We start from the raw sequence: 15,581 nt of genomic DNA on the forward strand, positions 1-15,581 counted from the left end.
GGCTTGATTACAGCTCACTGCAGCCTTGAGCTCCCAGACTGCAGCAATCCTCCTACCTTGGCCTCCTGAGTAGCTGGGACTACAAGCACATGCCACTATGCCTGGCTAATATAAAAAAATTTTTTGTAGGCCAGGCATGGTGGCTCACACCTGTAATCTCAGCACTTTGGGAGGCCGAGGCGGGTGGATCACTTGAGGCCAGGAGTTTGGAAGCAGGCTGGCCAACATGGTGAAACCCTGTCTCTACTAAAAATACGAAAATTTGCTGGGCATAGTGGTGCACACCTGTAATCCCAGCTACTAAGGAGGCTGAGGCAGGAGAATTGCTTGAACTTGGGAGGCAGAGGCTGCAGTGAGTTGAGATCACACCACTGCACTCCAGCCTTGGCAACAGAGTGAGACTGTCTTAAAAAAAAAAAAAAAAGAATTTTTTTTTTTTTTTTTTTTAAATAGAGATGGGGGTCTTACTCTGTTGCCAAGCTGGTCTTGAACTCCTGGACTGAAGTGATCCTCCTCCCTTAGCCTCCCAAAGCATGGGAACTCTAGGCATGAGCCACCTCATCTGGTCAAGGGGAAGGCCTGGATTTGAAGGACAGGTCCCAGGGTCAGCCAGGGAAAGGCAGAGCCTCTGTTTGCTGCATCTCTCTGCTTGCAGCCCTGAGGCAGCTGCTGGGGTACACGAGGGGCTTTCCTGCCAGAGGGCGGGCCGGATGGGGCTCAGGCTGTTGGGTGCTCACACCTGGCGCTTTGGCTGTCGTAGGTGCGGCTGACTGCACAGACGTCACTGGGGCCTGTGTCTGACTTCCACACACTCCCTGTGGAGATCTGCACTGTGGCTGTTATTGAGAGCCAGTTCCTCATCAATGGGAAACCTTTCTATTTCCACAGCATCAACAAGCACGAGGATGCAGACCTGCATTTGTGCCCCTGGGTCTTCGTGGGGGCTTCTGGTCACCTTCCACTTTCGCCTTCCCTGTGTCCCGCAGTTGAGGGCAGCTCAGGGCAATGAGGCAAATGGCTCCAAACTGCCCCATGGTGGTGCCGGTGCTTGGGCTGGAGAGGGGGCTCATGGGGTGGCTCTCCAGGGTCCTGGCTCTCGGAGGAAGTGCAGTTTCGACAGGAAAAGGGTCATTTGGCTCTGCTGTCTCCTAGATCCGAGGGAAGGGCTTCGACTGGCCACTGCTGGTGAAAGACTTCAGCCTGCTTCTCTGGCTTGGTGCCAACACCTTCCACACCAGCCACTGCCCCTAGGTGGAGGAAGTGCTGCAGATATGTGACCGCTATGGGATTGTGGTCATCAATGAGTAGTGTCCCACCGTGGGCCTGGTGCTGCCATGAGTCCCCACCACGCCCCCGCTCCACCTGCCCAGCCCATGGGCTGCACTGTGACCCTCTGTCCCTTTCCTCCTGGCCCGCAGGCAGCTCTTCAATCTTGTCTATGCATCAACACAAGTGGCTGATGGAGGAACTGGTGTGCAGGGACAAGAACCACCATGCTGTGGTGAAGTGGTCTATGGCCAACGAGCCTGCATCCTACCTGGAATCTGCCGGCTACTACTTCCAGTGAGTGCCCCCTGCCTGCCATGGGCTGGATCGGGAAGGAGACCCAGGCAGGTGGCTGGCTGGGGTGGGCGTATGCTGTTCAAGATCAGCCTCTTGTCCCAGTCCAATGGGAGGGCCGTCCATACCCGGACAGTTCAGGGGACCAAATATCTACTCACCCAAATTGTGGTTTTCTTTTTCTTTCTTTCATTTTTTTTTGAGACAGAGTCTTGCTGTGTCACCCAGGCTGGAGTGTTGTGGCAGATATTATCCAAGACCACTGAGGCAGTATGAGTCTGCTAGAATCACAGTGCTACTGGACTTAGGGTACTCCCTAGTAAATTCCCTTTGAATACTTAGAAAACCTTCTCAAGAAGAACAGGCAAAACTGAGCCCAGAATGCAAAGACTACAATAAATATCTAACTCTTCAATGCCCAGACATAGATGAACAATGACAAGCATCAAGACCATTCCAGAAAACATGACCTCACCAAATGAACCATGTAAGGCACTAATGACCAATCCCAATCACACATCTCAGGACAGAGATATGTAACCTTTCAGAGAACTCAAAATAGCTGTTTTAGAAGAGCTCAATGAAATTCAAGATAACAGAGAAAAGAAATCCAGAATTACATTAGACAAATTTACCAAAGAGATTAAAATAATTTTTAAAAATCAAGCAGAAATAATGAAACTGAAAAATTTAATTGACATACTGAAGAATGCATCAGAGTCTCACAACAGCAGAAATGGTCAGGCAGAAGAAAAAATTAGTGAACTTGAAGAAAGCTATTTGAAAATACAGTTAGAGGAGACAAAAGAAAAATGAGGCCGTGTGTGGTGGCTCACGCCTGTAATCCCAGCACTTTGGGAGGCCAAGACGGGTGGATCACGAGGTCAGGAGATCGAGAACATCCTGGCTAGCACGGTGAAACCCCATCTCTACTAAAAAACATACAAAAAATTTGCCGGATGGTGGTGGGTGCCTCTAGTCCCAGCTACTCGGGAGGCTGAGGCAGGAGAATGGTGTGACCCCGGGAGGCGGAGTTTGCAGTGAGCCGAGATTGTGCCACTGCACTCCAGCCTGGGAGACAGAGCGAGACTCCATCTCAAAAAGAAAGAGAAAAAAAAAGAAAAGAAAAGGAAAATGAAACTAAAAATAAAGTGCGCCTAAGAGATCTAAAAATAGCCTCGAAATGGCAAATCTAAGAGTTATTGGCCTTAAAAAGGAGGCAGAGAGAGAGAGGGATAGGAAGAGAAAGACTACTCAAAGGGATAATATCAGGGAACGTCTCAAACCTAGAGAAAAATATCAATGTTCAAGTACAAGAAGGTTATAGAACACCAAGCAGATTTAACCCATAGAAGACTACCTCAATGCATGTGATAATCAAACTCCCAAAGGTCAAGGATAAAGAAAGGATCCTAAAAGCAGCAAGAGAAAACAAACAAACAACATACGATGGAGCTTCAACGTGTCTGCCAGCACACTTTTCAGTGAAAACCTTACAGGCCAGGAGAGAGTGGCATGACATATGTAAAATGCTGAAGAAGAAAACCTTTTAGCCAAGAATGATATAACCAGCAAAAATATCCTACAAACATGAAGGAGAAATGAAGACTTTCCTAGACAAATAAAAGTTGAAGGATTTCATTAACACCAAACCTGTCCTAAAATAAATACTAAAGAGAATTCATATATATATATATTATATATATATATAAAATATATATTATATATATATATGAAACCATTTAAAGGTAAAAGACTCACTGGTAATATTAGGTTAACTCAAGAGGAACTGTGGGCCAGGCACAGTGGCTCATGCTTGTAATCCCAGCACTTTGAGAGGCTGAGGCTCACGAGGTCAGGAGTTCGAGACCAGCCTGGTCAACATAGTGAAACCCCATCTCTACTAAAAATACAAAAATTAGCTGGGCATGGTGGTGGGCACTCACCTAAGTACCTAAGTAATCCCAGCTACTCAGAAGGCTGAGGCAGGAGAATTGCTTGAACCTGGTAGGCGGAGGTTGCAGTGAGCTGAGATCGTACCATTGCACTCCAGCCTGGCCGACAGAGCTAGACTCCGTCTCAAAGAAAAAAAGAGGAACTGTGTTTTTTGCCATTACTTTTAATGCCATAACTTTTAATAGCAAAAACTGCAACTACTTTTGCACCAACCTAATAGTAAGTATACAGATACACATGGAATGTTAAAACAAGCTTATTGTGATGGGTAAAGCGCTCATATCTGGAGTAGAAATACTAAAAAGTAAACGTATCAAAAATAATAAGTACAACAACTTTTCAAGACATAGACAGTATAAGATATAAATAGAAATTTTAAAAATATTAATAAAGTGGAGGGATGAAATTAAAGTGTAAAGTTTTTATTAGTTTTTGCTTGTTTGTTAGTTTCTTTGTTCATTTATGCAGTCAGGGGTAAGTTGTAATCAGTTTAAAATAATGAGTTATAAGATGTTATATACAAGCCCCATTGTAACCTCAAATCAAAAAACATACAACAGATACACAAAAAATAAAAAGCAAGAAATTAAAGCATACCATCAGAGAAAATCACCTGGACTAAAAGGAAGACAAGAAAGTAGGTAAAAAGGAAGAGAAGACCACAAACCCACCAGAAAACAAATAACAAAATGACAAGAGTAAGTCCTTACTTATGAATAATAACATTGAATGTAAATGGATTAAACTCTCCAATCAAGAGATATAGAGTGATTAGCCAGGTGTGGTGGTGGGCACCTGTAATCCCAGCTACTTGGCAGGCTGAGGCAGGAGAATCGCTTGAACCCAGGAAGTGGAGGTTGGAGGTTGCAGTGAGCCGAGATTGTGCCATTGCACTCCAGCCTGGGTGACAGAGCAAGACTCTGTCTCGGCCGGGCGCAGTGGCTCAAGCCTGTAATCCCAGCACTTTGGGAGGCCGAGACGGGCGAATCACGAGGTCAGGAGATCGAGACCATCCTGGCTGACACGGTGAAACCCCGTCTCTACTAAAAAATACAAAAAAAAAAAAACTAGCCGGGCGAGGTGGCGGCGCCTGTAGTCCCAGCTACTCGGGAGGCTGAGGCAGGAGAATGGCGAGAACCCGGGAGGCGGAGCTTGCAGTGAGCTGAGATCCGGCCACTGCACTTCAGCCTGGGCGGCAGAGCGAGACTCCGTCTCAAAAAAAAAAAAAAAAAAAAAAAAGAAAAGAAAAGACAAGACACAGTGGCTGATTGGATTTAAAAAAAAAAAAACAAAAAACCAATGATCTGTTACCTACTAGAACACACTTCACCTAAAAAGACACACATAGACTAAAAATAAAGGGACAGGAAGATAATTCCATGCCAATGGAAACCAAAAAAGAACACGAAAATGTATACTTATATCAGATAAAATACATTTCAAGACAAAAACTGTAAAAACAGACAAGGAAGATTCATTACTTATTGATAAAAGGATCAATTCAGCAAGAGACCATAACCACTATAAATATGTATGTACCCAACATTGGAGCACTTAGATATATGAAGGAAATATTATTAGAGCTAAAGAAAGAGAAAGATTATAATATAATAATAGCTGGAGACTTCAACACTCCACTTTTGGCATTGGACAGATCATCCAGACAGAAAATCAGCAAAAACATTAGACTTAATCTGCAGTATGGACCAAATGGACCTAAAAGATAGTTATAAGACATTTCATACAATGGCTACAGAATGCACATTCATCTCCTCAGCATTTAGCATATTCTCAAGGATACAGAATATGTTAGGTCACAAAACAAGTCTTAAACAATTCAAAATATGAAATCAAGTATTATCCCTGACTACAAAGGAATAAAAGTATAGATGAATAACAAGAGGAACTTTGGAAACTACACAAACACATGGAAATTAAGTAATGTGTTCCTGGATGACCAGTGGGTCAATGAGGAAATAAAGAAGGTAATTTTAAAATTTATTGAAACAAATGAAAATGGAAATATAACATATCAAAACCTATGGGATACAGCAAAAGCCGTACTAAGAACAAAGTTTATAGTAACAAGTTCCTACATCAAAAAAGCAGAAAAACATCAAATAAACAACCTAACAATGCATCTTAAAGAACTAGAAAAGCAAGAGCTAACCAACCCCAAAATTAGTATAAGAAAAGAAAGAATAAAAATCAGAGCAGAAATAAATGAAATTAAAATGAAAAAATACCAAAGATCAATGAAATGAAAAGTTTATTTTTTGAAAACATAAACATAATCTACAAACCTTTAGCCAGACTAGGGGGAAAAAAAAAGACGACCCAAATAAATAAATTCAGAGATGAAAAAGGAGACATTATGGCCAGGTGCAGTGGCTCACGCCTGTAATCCCAGCACTTTGGGAGGCTGAGACAGGAGGATTGCTTGAGCCAGGAGTTTGAGACCAACCTGGGAAACATTGTGATACCCCCATCTCTAAAAATAAAAAAATTTTAAAAAAAAAAGAAAAAGGAGGCTTTACAACTGATGCTGCAGAAATCCAAAGGCTCGGCTGGGCGCGGTGGCTCAAGCCTGTAATCCCAGCACTTTGGGAGGCCGAGATGGGCGGATCACGAGGTCAGGAGATCGAAACCATCCTGGCTAACATGGTGAAACCCCGTCTCTATTAAGAAATACAAAAAACTAGCCGGGCGAGGTGGCGGGCGCCTGTAGTCCCAGCTACTCGGGAGGCTGAGGCCGGAGAATGGCGTGAACCTGGGAGGCGGAGCTTGCAGTGAGCTGAGATCCGGCCACTGCACTCCAGCCTGGGCGACAGAGCGAGACTCCGTCTCAAAAAAAAAAAAAAAAAAAAAAGAAATCCAAAGGCTCATTAGAGGCTACTATGAGCTACTATATGCCAATAAATTAAAAAACGTAGAAGAAATGGATGAATTCCTAGACGCATACAACCTATCAAGATTGAATTATGAAGAAATTCTAAACCTGAATGGACCAATAACAAGTAATAAGATCAAAACCGATATAAGAAGAAGTCTCCCAGCAAGGACAAGTCCAGGATATGATGGCTTCACTGCTGAATTTCACCAAACATTTAAACAACTAATATTAATTCTACTCAAACTATTCTAAAACATACAGGAAGAGGGAATGCATCAGAACTCATTCAACAAGGCCAGTATTACCCTGATACCAAAACCATATAAAGATATATCAAAACAAGAAAACTCCAGGCCAATATCTCCGAGGAACATTGATGAAAAACCCCTCAAAAAAATACTAGCAAACTGAACTCAACACACATTAAAAACCATTCATCATGACCAAGTGGCTTTATCCCAGGGATGCAATGATGCTTCAACACACAAAAATCAATCAATATCGTACATCATATCAACAGAATGAAGGACAAAAACCATATGATCATTTTAATTGATGCTGAAAGGGCATCTGATAAAATTCAATATCCCTTCATCATAAAAAATTTCAAAAAACTGGGGATAGAAGGAACATACTTCAACATAATAAAAGCCATGTATCGCAGACCCACAGCTAGTATCATACTGAATGGGAAGAAACTTAAAGTTTTTCCTCTGAGGTCTGGAAAATGACAAGGATGTCCACTTTCATTGCTGTTATTAAACTGGAAGTCCTAGCTAGAGCAATAAGACAAGATATGAAGGGTATCCAAACTGGAAAGGAAGAAGTCAAATTATCCTTGTTTGCAGATGATTTGATCTCCTATTCAGAAAAACCTAAAGACTCCACCAAAAAAAAACTATTAGAACTGATAAACAAAATTAATGTTACAACACACAAAAGTCAACCTACAAAAATCAGTAGCATTTTTATACACAAAAGTGAACAATCTGAAAAAGAAATAAAAACTGATCCAATTTACAGTAGCTGTAAATAAAATAAAATACCTAGAAATAAACATGACCAAAAAAATGAAAAATCTCTATAATGAAAACTATAAAACACTGATGCAAGAGGACACAAAACATGTTCATGGATTGGAAGAATCAATAATATTGTTAAAATGTCCATACTACCCAAAGCAATCTATAGATTAAATGCAATCCCTATCAAAATATCAATGCCATTCTTCATAGAAAAAGAAAAAACAATCCTAAGATGTATATGGAACCAAAAAAAAAAAAAAAACACTTAAAGCAATTCTGAGCAAAAATAACAATACTGGAGGGAATCGCATTACCTGACTTCAAATTATACTACAAAGCTATGATAAGTGAAACAGCATGGTATCAGTATAAAAACAGACACATAGACCAACTGAACAGAATAGAGAACACAGAAATAAATCCATACAGCCACAGAGAACTCATTTTCAACAAAGGTGCCAAGCACACACATTGGCGAAACGATAAGCTCTTCAATAAATGGTGCTGGGAAAACTGGATATCCATATGCAGAAGAAAGAAACTAGACTTTTATCTCTCACCACATATAAAAACCAAATCAAAAGGATTAAAGACTTAAATTTTATGACCCCAAACTATGAAACTACTACAAAAAACAATGGGGAAACTCTTTAGGACATTTATTGAGTAATACCCTACAAGCACAGGCAATCAAAGCAAACATAGACAAATGGGATCATCTCAAGTTAAAAACCTTCTGCAAAACAAAGGAAACAATCAACAAAGTGAAGAGATAACCTACACAATGAGAAAATATTTCCAAACAATTTATCTGACAAGAGATTAATAACCAGAATATATTTAAGAAGCTCAAACAACTCAATAGGAAAAAATCTAATAATCCGATTTAAAATGGGCAAAAGATCTGAATAGACATTTCTCCAAAGAAGACATACAAATGTCTTCTTTTGTGTTATTGACAACAGCCATTTTAACACGTGTGAAGTAACTGCTCATTGTGGGTTTTTTAAAATGCCAAACAAGCAAATGAAAAGGTTTTCAACATCACTCATTACCAGAGAAAGGCAAATAAAAACTACAATGAGATATCATCTCACCCCAGTTAAAAAAGCTTTTATCCAAAAGACAGGCAATAACAAATGCTGGTGAGGATGTGAAGAAAAAGGAATCCCTGTATACTGTTGGTTGGAATGTCAATCAGTACAGTCTCTATGGAAAACAGTACGGAGTTTCCTAAAAAAAAAAAAAAACAAAAAAACAAAAATAGAACTACCATATGACCCAGCAATCCCACTAGTAGGTGTATACCCAGAAGAAAGGAAAGTAGTATATTATGAGATAGCTCCACTCCCATGTTTCTTACAGCACTATTCACAATAGCCAAGATTTGAAAGCAACCTAAGTATCCATCATCAGATGAATGAATAAAGTAAATGCGGTACATATACATGATGGAGTACTATTCAGTCATAAAAAATAATGAGATCCTGTCATTTGCAACAACATGGATGGAACCAAGGACATTATGTTAAGTGAAATAAGCAAGACGCAGGAAGACATGTCCTCACTCATTTGTGGAGCTAAAAATTAAAACAATTGAACCCATGCGGATAAAGAGTGGAATGTTAATCACCAGTAACTAGGAAAGGATTGGGAGGGAGAGAAGTGGGGATGGTAAAAATATATAAATAGAATGAATAAGATCTAATATTTGATAGCACAAAAGGGTGACTACAGTCAACAATAATTTACTGTACATTTTAGAATAACTAAGAGTATAATTGGATTGTTTGTAACACAAAGAAAGGATAAATGCTTGAGTTGACGGGTACTCTACTTACCCTGATGTGATTACTGCACATTGAATGCCAGTATCAAATATCTCATGCACCCTATAAATATATACACCTACTATGTATCCATAAAAATTAAAAATTAAAAAATACATGCCCAGTGTGGTGGCTCATGCCTATAATCCTAGCATTTTGGGAGTCTGAGGCAGGTGGATTACCTGAGGTCAGGAGTTGGAGATTAGTCTGACCAACATGCCAAAACCCTATCGCTACTAAAAAAAAAAAAAAAAAAAAAAAAAAAAAAAAAAATCCCAGTTACTTGGGAGACTGAGGAAGGAGAATTGCTTGAACCCAGGAGGCGGAGGTTGCAGTGAGCCAAGATCATACCATTGCACTCCAGCCTGGGCAACAAGAGCTAAACTCCATCTCAAAAACAAACAAACAAACAAACAAACAAAAAACATTAAAAACACAATAAGCTGTTACTTCACCCATGCTAAAATGGCTATTATCAATAAGACAAACAAGTGCTGGTGAGGACGTGGAAAAAAGAGAACCCTTGTACACTGTTCGTGGCAATGTAAATTAGGATAGCCATTATGAAAAACAGTATGGAGTTTCTTCAAAAAATTAAAAATAAAACAACGACCATATGATCCAGCCATCTCACTACTGGATATATTACCTCCCAAAAATGAAGTCAGTATGTCAGAGAGATAACTACACTACCATTATTCACAAGAGCCAAGATATGGAAGCAATCTAAGTGTCCATGAATAGATGCATGAAGAAAAAACTGTGGCATACATGTGCAATGGAATACTATTCAGCCTTAAAAGTCAGGAAATCCTATCATTTGCAGCAACATGGATGCAACTGGAGGACTTTATACTGCGTTACTATGACAAGCACAAAAAGACAAATAGTAAATGATCTCACTAATAGATCAAATTTTTAAAAGTTAAACTTGTACAAACAGAGTAGAATGGTGGTTATGTGAGTTAGGTAGAGGGTATGGTAGGAGAGATGTTAGTCAAAGGATACAAAATTTTAGTTAGGTAAGAAAAAGTTAAAGAGATCTATTGTACAACATAGTGACCATGTTAATAAAAATATTTTATATTCTTGAGAATTGCTAAGATAGATGTTAAGTTTTCATCACAAAAATAATTGAGATAACACATATGTTAATTAAATCAAAGTAACCATTCCACAATGTATATGTATTTCAAAACAATATGTTGTACATGAAAAGTACATACAGTTTTGTCAATGAAGATTAATTAATGAAAAATAATTTGTATGGCTCTCTCCTGTATTTATCATGTCCAGAAAACTGACTACAATATATGGTTTATTGTGATTAATACTGTGACCAAATTTAATACATCCACATATAGTATAGTTATATATTTTATAACATAAACTAATATGTAATACAACATAATACAACAAATATTAAAACATTAAAATTAAAGTATCTTTAACAAATTTTAAAATTTCTAATATGTCAATTTACTAAAAACATCATTTGGGGCTGGGCACGGTGGCTCATGCCTTAATCCCAGCACTTTGGGAGGCTGAGGCAGGTGGATCACCTGAGATCAGGAGTTCGAGATCAGCCTAATATGGTGAAACCCTGTCTCTACTAACAATACAAAAATTAGCCAGGTGTGGTGGCAGGCACATGTAATCCCAGCTACTCGGAAGGCTGAGGCAGGAAAATCACTTGAACCCAGGAGGTGGAGGTTGCAGTGGGCCAAAATCGTGCCACTGCACTCCAGCCTGGGTGACAAGAGCAAAACTCTGTCTCAGAAAACAAACAAACAAAAAAAACATATCATTTGGAAACCAGTACAAGTAGAAATTTTCCATTCTCCAATAATTAGTACCACAAGTAAAGGAATCAGACAATAAGTTACTGCTTACTACACTATTCTAACTTAGTATGATGCTAAATAATTATATAAATGTCAAAGGTATAATCTTTAGCCAAAGGTAAATTGTACTTTCTTGTTTTAAAAAGTTTATCACTCTTTTTTCTAGTGACCAGTTTAAAATGGTTTCTACATTAGGTAGTAATGAGTTTATGTAACATGTCTACACACTAGTATTTTTGCTTCCATTTTGTTTAAAGTGCTTTCCAGCATCCTCAATGTCATGATTGACACAGAGACAGATACTATGTACATGGGGCATTGGGAGCACTGGGATAAACAAAGAGGTTCTTCCCAGACTCTGTAGATTTTGGCTTAAAGCAGCGTTCAGCAAACTTCTATGAGAATGAATCACGGTCAAAGTAAGCATTAGTTTAAAGAAAACAGAGTTTATGTTCCTCATTAGTAACTGTTAACTTACAGATTACCAGAGTTACCAATATTAGCCCAAGTTAAAATGTTACTTTGAGACTATGAATGATACACATACATTTAACTTAATCATTCCAAAGCCTGCCCTCTTTCATTTTTACCTTGCAAAACTCCCCAAGGATAGTGACGGCCTCTGACCATCCTTTCTGCAACTTTCACTTCATCCATACTCCCCACCACAGCAAAGGGTAACAGCATCTAGAGAACAAGAATGGTATCAATTGAATTCTCTAGCACCAATAGAGCTTACTCTATTACTCTCACTCCTGTTATAAAAATGACAGTGATGATGATATTGTAATAAATTTAATTAGGGATCTACCCTGTATCTCATTTTAAGACTTAACAATATGCACTAATTGGTTTCTGTCAGCATCAGTCCCAGGCTGTGCACACAGTTGGAAACTGTCTACTGAGCAGAGCCTAAAGCAAGGTATCCTGCTGTGGAAAACACAAAGAAAAAAGATTTTCAGTAGACATCATTTTTCTCCCACTATCTTTACCCTGAACCATCTTTACCCTGAATGTTGAAGAAATAACATACAAATAACTTTTAACTCTGGTATAAAGTCAAAAGACAAAAATATTAAAAATAACTACAACTATTAATTAATGGATATAATATAAAATGTATTAATAAGCAATACTGTATATATCTCAATAAATTACTTTTTTTTTTTGAGACAGAGTCTGACTCTGTCACCCAGGCTGGAGTGTAGTGGTGTGAGCTTCGCTCACTGCAACCTCCACCTTCCAGTTTTGAGCAATTCTCCTACCTCAGCCTCCCTAGTAGCTGGGATTACAGGCACCTGCCACCACGCCTGGCTAATTTTTTTTTTTTTTTTTTTTTTTTTTTTGAGACTGAGTCTGGCTCTGTCGCCCAGGCTGGAGTGCAGTGGCCGGATCTCAGCTCACTGCAAGCTCCGCCTCCCGGGTTTACGCCATTCTCCTGCCTCAGCCTCCGGAGTAGCTGGGACCACAGGCGCCCGCCACCTCGCCCGGCTAGTTTTTTGTATTTTTTAGTAGAGACGGGGTTTCACCGTGTTAGCCAGGATGGTCTCGATCTCCTGACCTTGTGATCCGCCCGTCTCAGCCTCCCAAAGTGCTGGGATTACAGGCTTGAGCCACCGCGCCCGGCTCCTGGCTAATTTTTGTATTGTTTAGTAGACACTGAGTTTCACCATGTTAGCCAGGCTGGTCCTGAACTCCTGACCTCAGATGATCCGTCCACATCAGCCTCCCAAAGTGCTGGGATTACAGGCACGAGCCACCATGCCCGGCAAAAATAATTTTTAAAATTTTACAGTACTGAGCATTTCAATGCAGAAATCTGTTTACTGTTTGCAGTATCTTAAAGGAGATATTTCACAAATAAATAAATAAATAAATAACGGAGGTATAAATAATAAGAAAAGAGAAATGGAAGAAATGGAATTAACAGTTATCAGTTTAGACTCTGTGTTTAAGATCCTTCACAAAGATTTTGGCACTTACACCTCAAAAAAAGAAAAAAAAAAGCCTTAATAGAGGTGTCATTGATCCCATAGCATAGATAAGTTAACAGTCTCAGGGAAGATGAGTAAATTGTGCAGGAATTCTTGGCTTTTAAGTAGAGAAGATAGGATGGAAATCTAAGTCTACATACTTTCAAAATTTATCATCTTTCAGCTGGGCATGGTGGCTCATGCCTATAATCCCAGCACTTTGACGGGCCGTGGTGGGCAGATCACCTGAGGCCAGGAGTTCGAGACCAGCCTTGCCAACATGGTGAAACCCCATCTCTATTAAAAACACAGAAATGAGTTGGGTGTGGTGATGGGCATGTATAATCCCAGCTACTCAGAAGGCTGAGGCAGAAGAATTGCTTGAATCCAGGAGGCAGAGGTTGCAGTGAGCTGAGATCGCGCCACTGCACTCTGGCCTGAAAAACAAGAGCAAGACTCCATCTCAAAAAAAAAAAAAAAAAATTATCATCTTTCAAATTTTAAGCTAATATTTTAGGTATTTACTACCATAAAATGTTTATACAAATAAAGAGTTTAGTCATCTTTACTACTGCCCTGACTCTAAAACCAGAGACAACACAGCATTCCGCATCCAACCCCCATCTATTTGTTTTGAGGCAAGTGCATTTGAGAGTTGGAGGCTCCCTTTTAACACTCAAGACCTACTTATGAAATAGGGGCCCTGCCTTAGATGCAGCAAACGGAGGAGATGGGGGCCCTGACCATCCTTGCCTAGTTCATGAGGCAGTGGCTCATTATGTGGGGAAGCAATCCAAAGAACCTCAGACTGCTGCTCCTCCACGATGAGCTCTCATTTAGTTACCAGTGGGTGCCTGAAGTTTCAGGGCGGGGTGCGGGGGCTGGGTAACCTGTCATTGTTTCCACTCACAATTACAGAACACTGCCTCAGAGATTTTGCCCTGGAGGGGAAACAGGCCATGAAACAGAGAAAATCCATCCAAAAATTTAAAGGTCATCCCAAGGGACCTGAATAGCCAAAAAAATATTGAAAAGAAAGACCAAAGTTAGAGGTCTCACACTTCTAGAATTCAAAACATATTACAAAGCTACAGTAATCAAAATAGTTTGGAAGTAGCATAAAGACACATGTAGACCAATGGAATCAAATACAGAGCCCAGAGTTAATCCTCCCTTACGTATTCTTCTGTTGATAGACATTTGGGTTGCTTCCAGCTCTCAGCTACTGTGAATAATAACACAATTTACATGGCTTTGCAAATATCTAAGACCCTGCTTTCAATTCTTTCAGATATATACCCAGAAACAGGATTGTTAGATCATATGGTAATTTTATTTTCAATTCTGGAGAAACCACCTGTATTAGTCTGTTTTCACACTGCTGATAAACCTATACCCGAGACTGAGAAGAAAAAGAGGTTTAACTGGACTTACACTTCCACATGGCTGGGGAGGCCTTAGAAGCATGGTGGGAGGTGAAAGGCACTTCTTACATGGCAGCAGCAAGAAAAAATTAGGAAGCAAAAGCAGAAACCCTTGATTAATGCATCAGATCTTGTGAGACTTATTCACTATCACGAGAATAGCACGGGAAAGACCGGTCCCCATAATTCAATTACCCTCCCCTGGGTTCCTCCCAAAACATGGGGGAATTCTGGGTGATACAATTCAAGTTCAGATTTGGGTGGAGACACAGTCAAACCATACCACCACCATACTGTTATTCGTAGTGTTCTACATGAGAAAAACTATAAAACTCTATTGAAAAAATCAGAGACAGGCTGGGCGTGGTGGTTCACGCCTGTAATCCCAGTCCTTTGGGAGGCCAAAAGGGGTGGATCACCTGAGGTCAGGAGTTCAAAACCAGCCTGGCCAACATGGCCAGCTGACATGGCCAACCCCATCTCTACCAAAAATACAAAAAAAAAAAAATGTTTTTTAAAACGGAAGAAAAAGAAAGAAAGAAAAGAAAAGAAAAACTCAGGGACTATCTAAATAAATGGAGAGCCATTCCACGTACATGGACAGAAAGACTCACTATTGTCAACACGTCAATTTTCCATAACTTAACCTATGGATTCACCACAATCCCAATCAAAATTTCACCAAATTATTTTGTGAATAATAAACTAACTCCAAAATTTATATGAAAAGGCAAAATAACTAGAATAGCCAACACAATATTGAGGAAGAACCAAGTTGGAAGACGTATTATTCAACCTCAGGATTTACTACAAATCCATAGTAATCAAAACAGCATGGCATAGGCAAAATGATAGACAAACAGATCAATAGAACAGAATAGAGAGCCCAGAAATATGCCTACACAAATATAGTCAATTAATATTTGACAAAGAAGCAATGGGAATTCAATGGAGAAAAGATATTCTTTTCAACAAATGGTGCTGGAACTGGATATTTACATGCAAAAACAAGAATCTATAAATAGACCTTATATATTTCACAAAATTAACTCAAACCAAATCATAGGCCTAAATGTA

General features: G+C 39.6%; 1 protein-coding gene across 43 annotated transcripts in view; it reads right to left on the reverse strand.

Moving 5' to 3' along the window:
• NUPR2 (nuclear protein 2, transcriptional regulator) overlaps positions 1-15,581 on the reverse strand; it is a 92,705-nt gene that overhangs the window by 54,248 nt on the left and 22,876 nt on the right. For 29 of the 43 annotated variants that reach the window (XR_012432434.1, XR_012432433.1, XR_012432428.1 and 26 more), the window contains one exon: positions 11,698-11,794. The exons of 3 other annotated variants lie outside the window; for them this stretch is intronic. The gene's annotated coding sequence lies outside the window, so the exon portion shown is untranslated. Of the gene's footprint in view, positions 1-131; positions 1,248-11,697; positions 11,795-14,514; positions 14,569-15,581 lie in introns of those variants that run through there. 11 more of the 43 variants (XR_012432406.1, XR_012432415.1, XR_012432401.1 and 8 more) reach the window with 4 other exon arrangements.

The sequence above is a fragment of the Macaca fascicularis genome, chromosome 3 (genome assembly GCF_037993035.2).
Source record: "Macaca fascicularis isolate 582-1 chromosome 3, T2T-MFA8v1.1".
Lineage (NCBI taxonomy): Eukaryota > Metazoa > Chordata > Mammalia > Primates > Cercopithecidae > Macaca > Macaca fascicularis.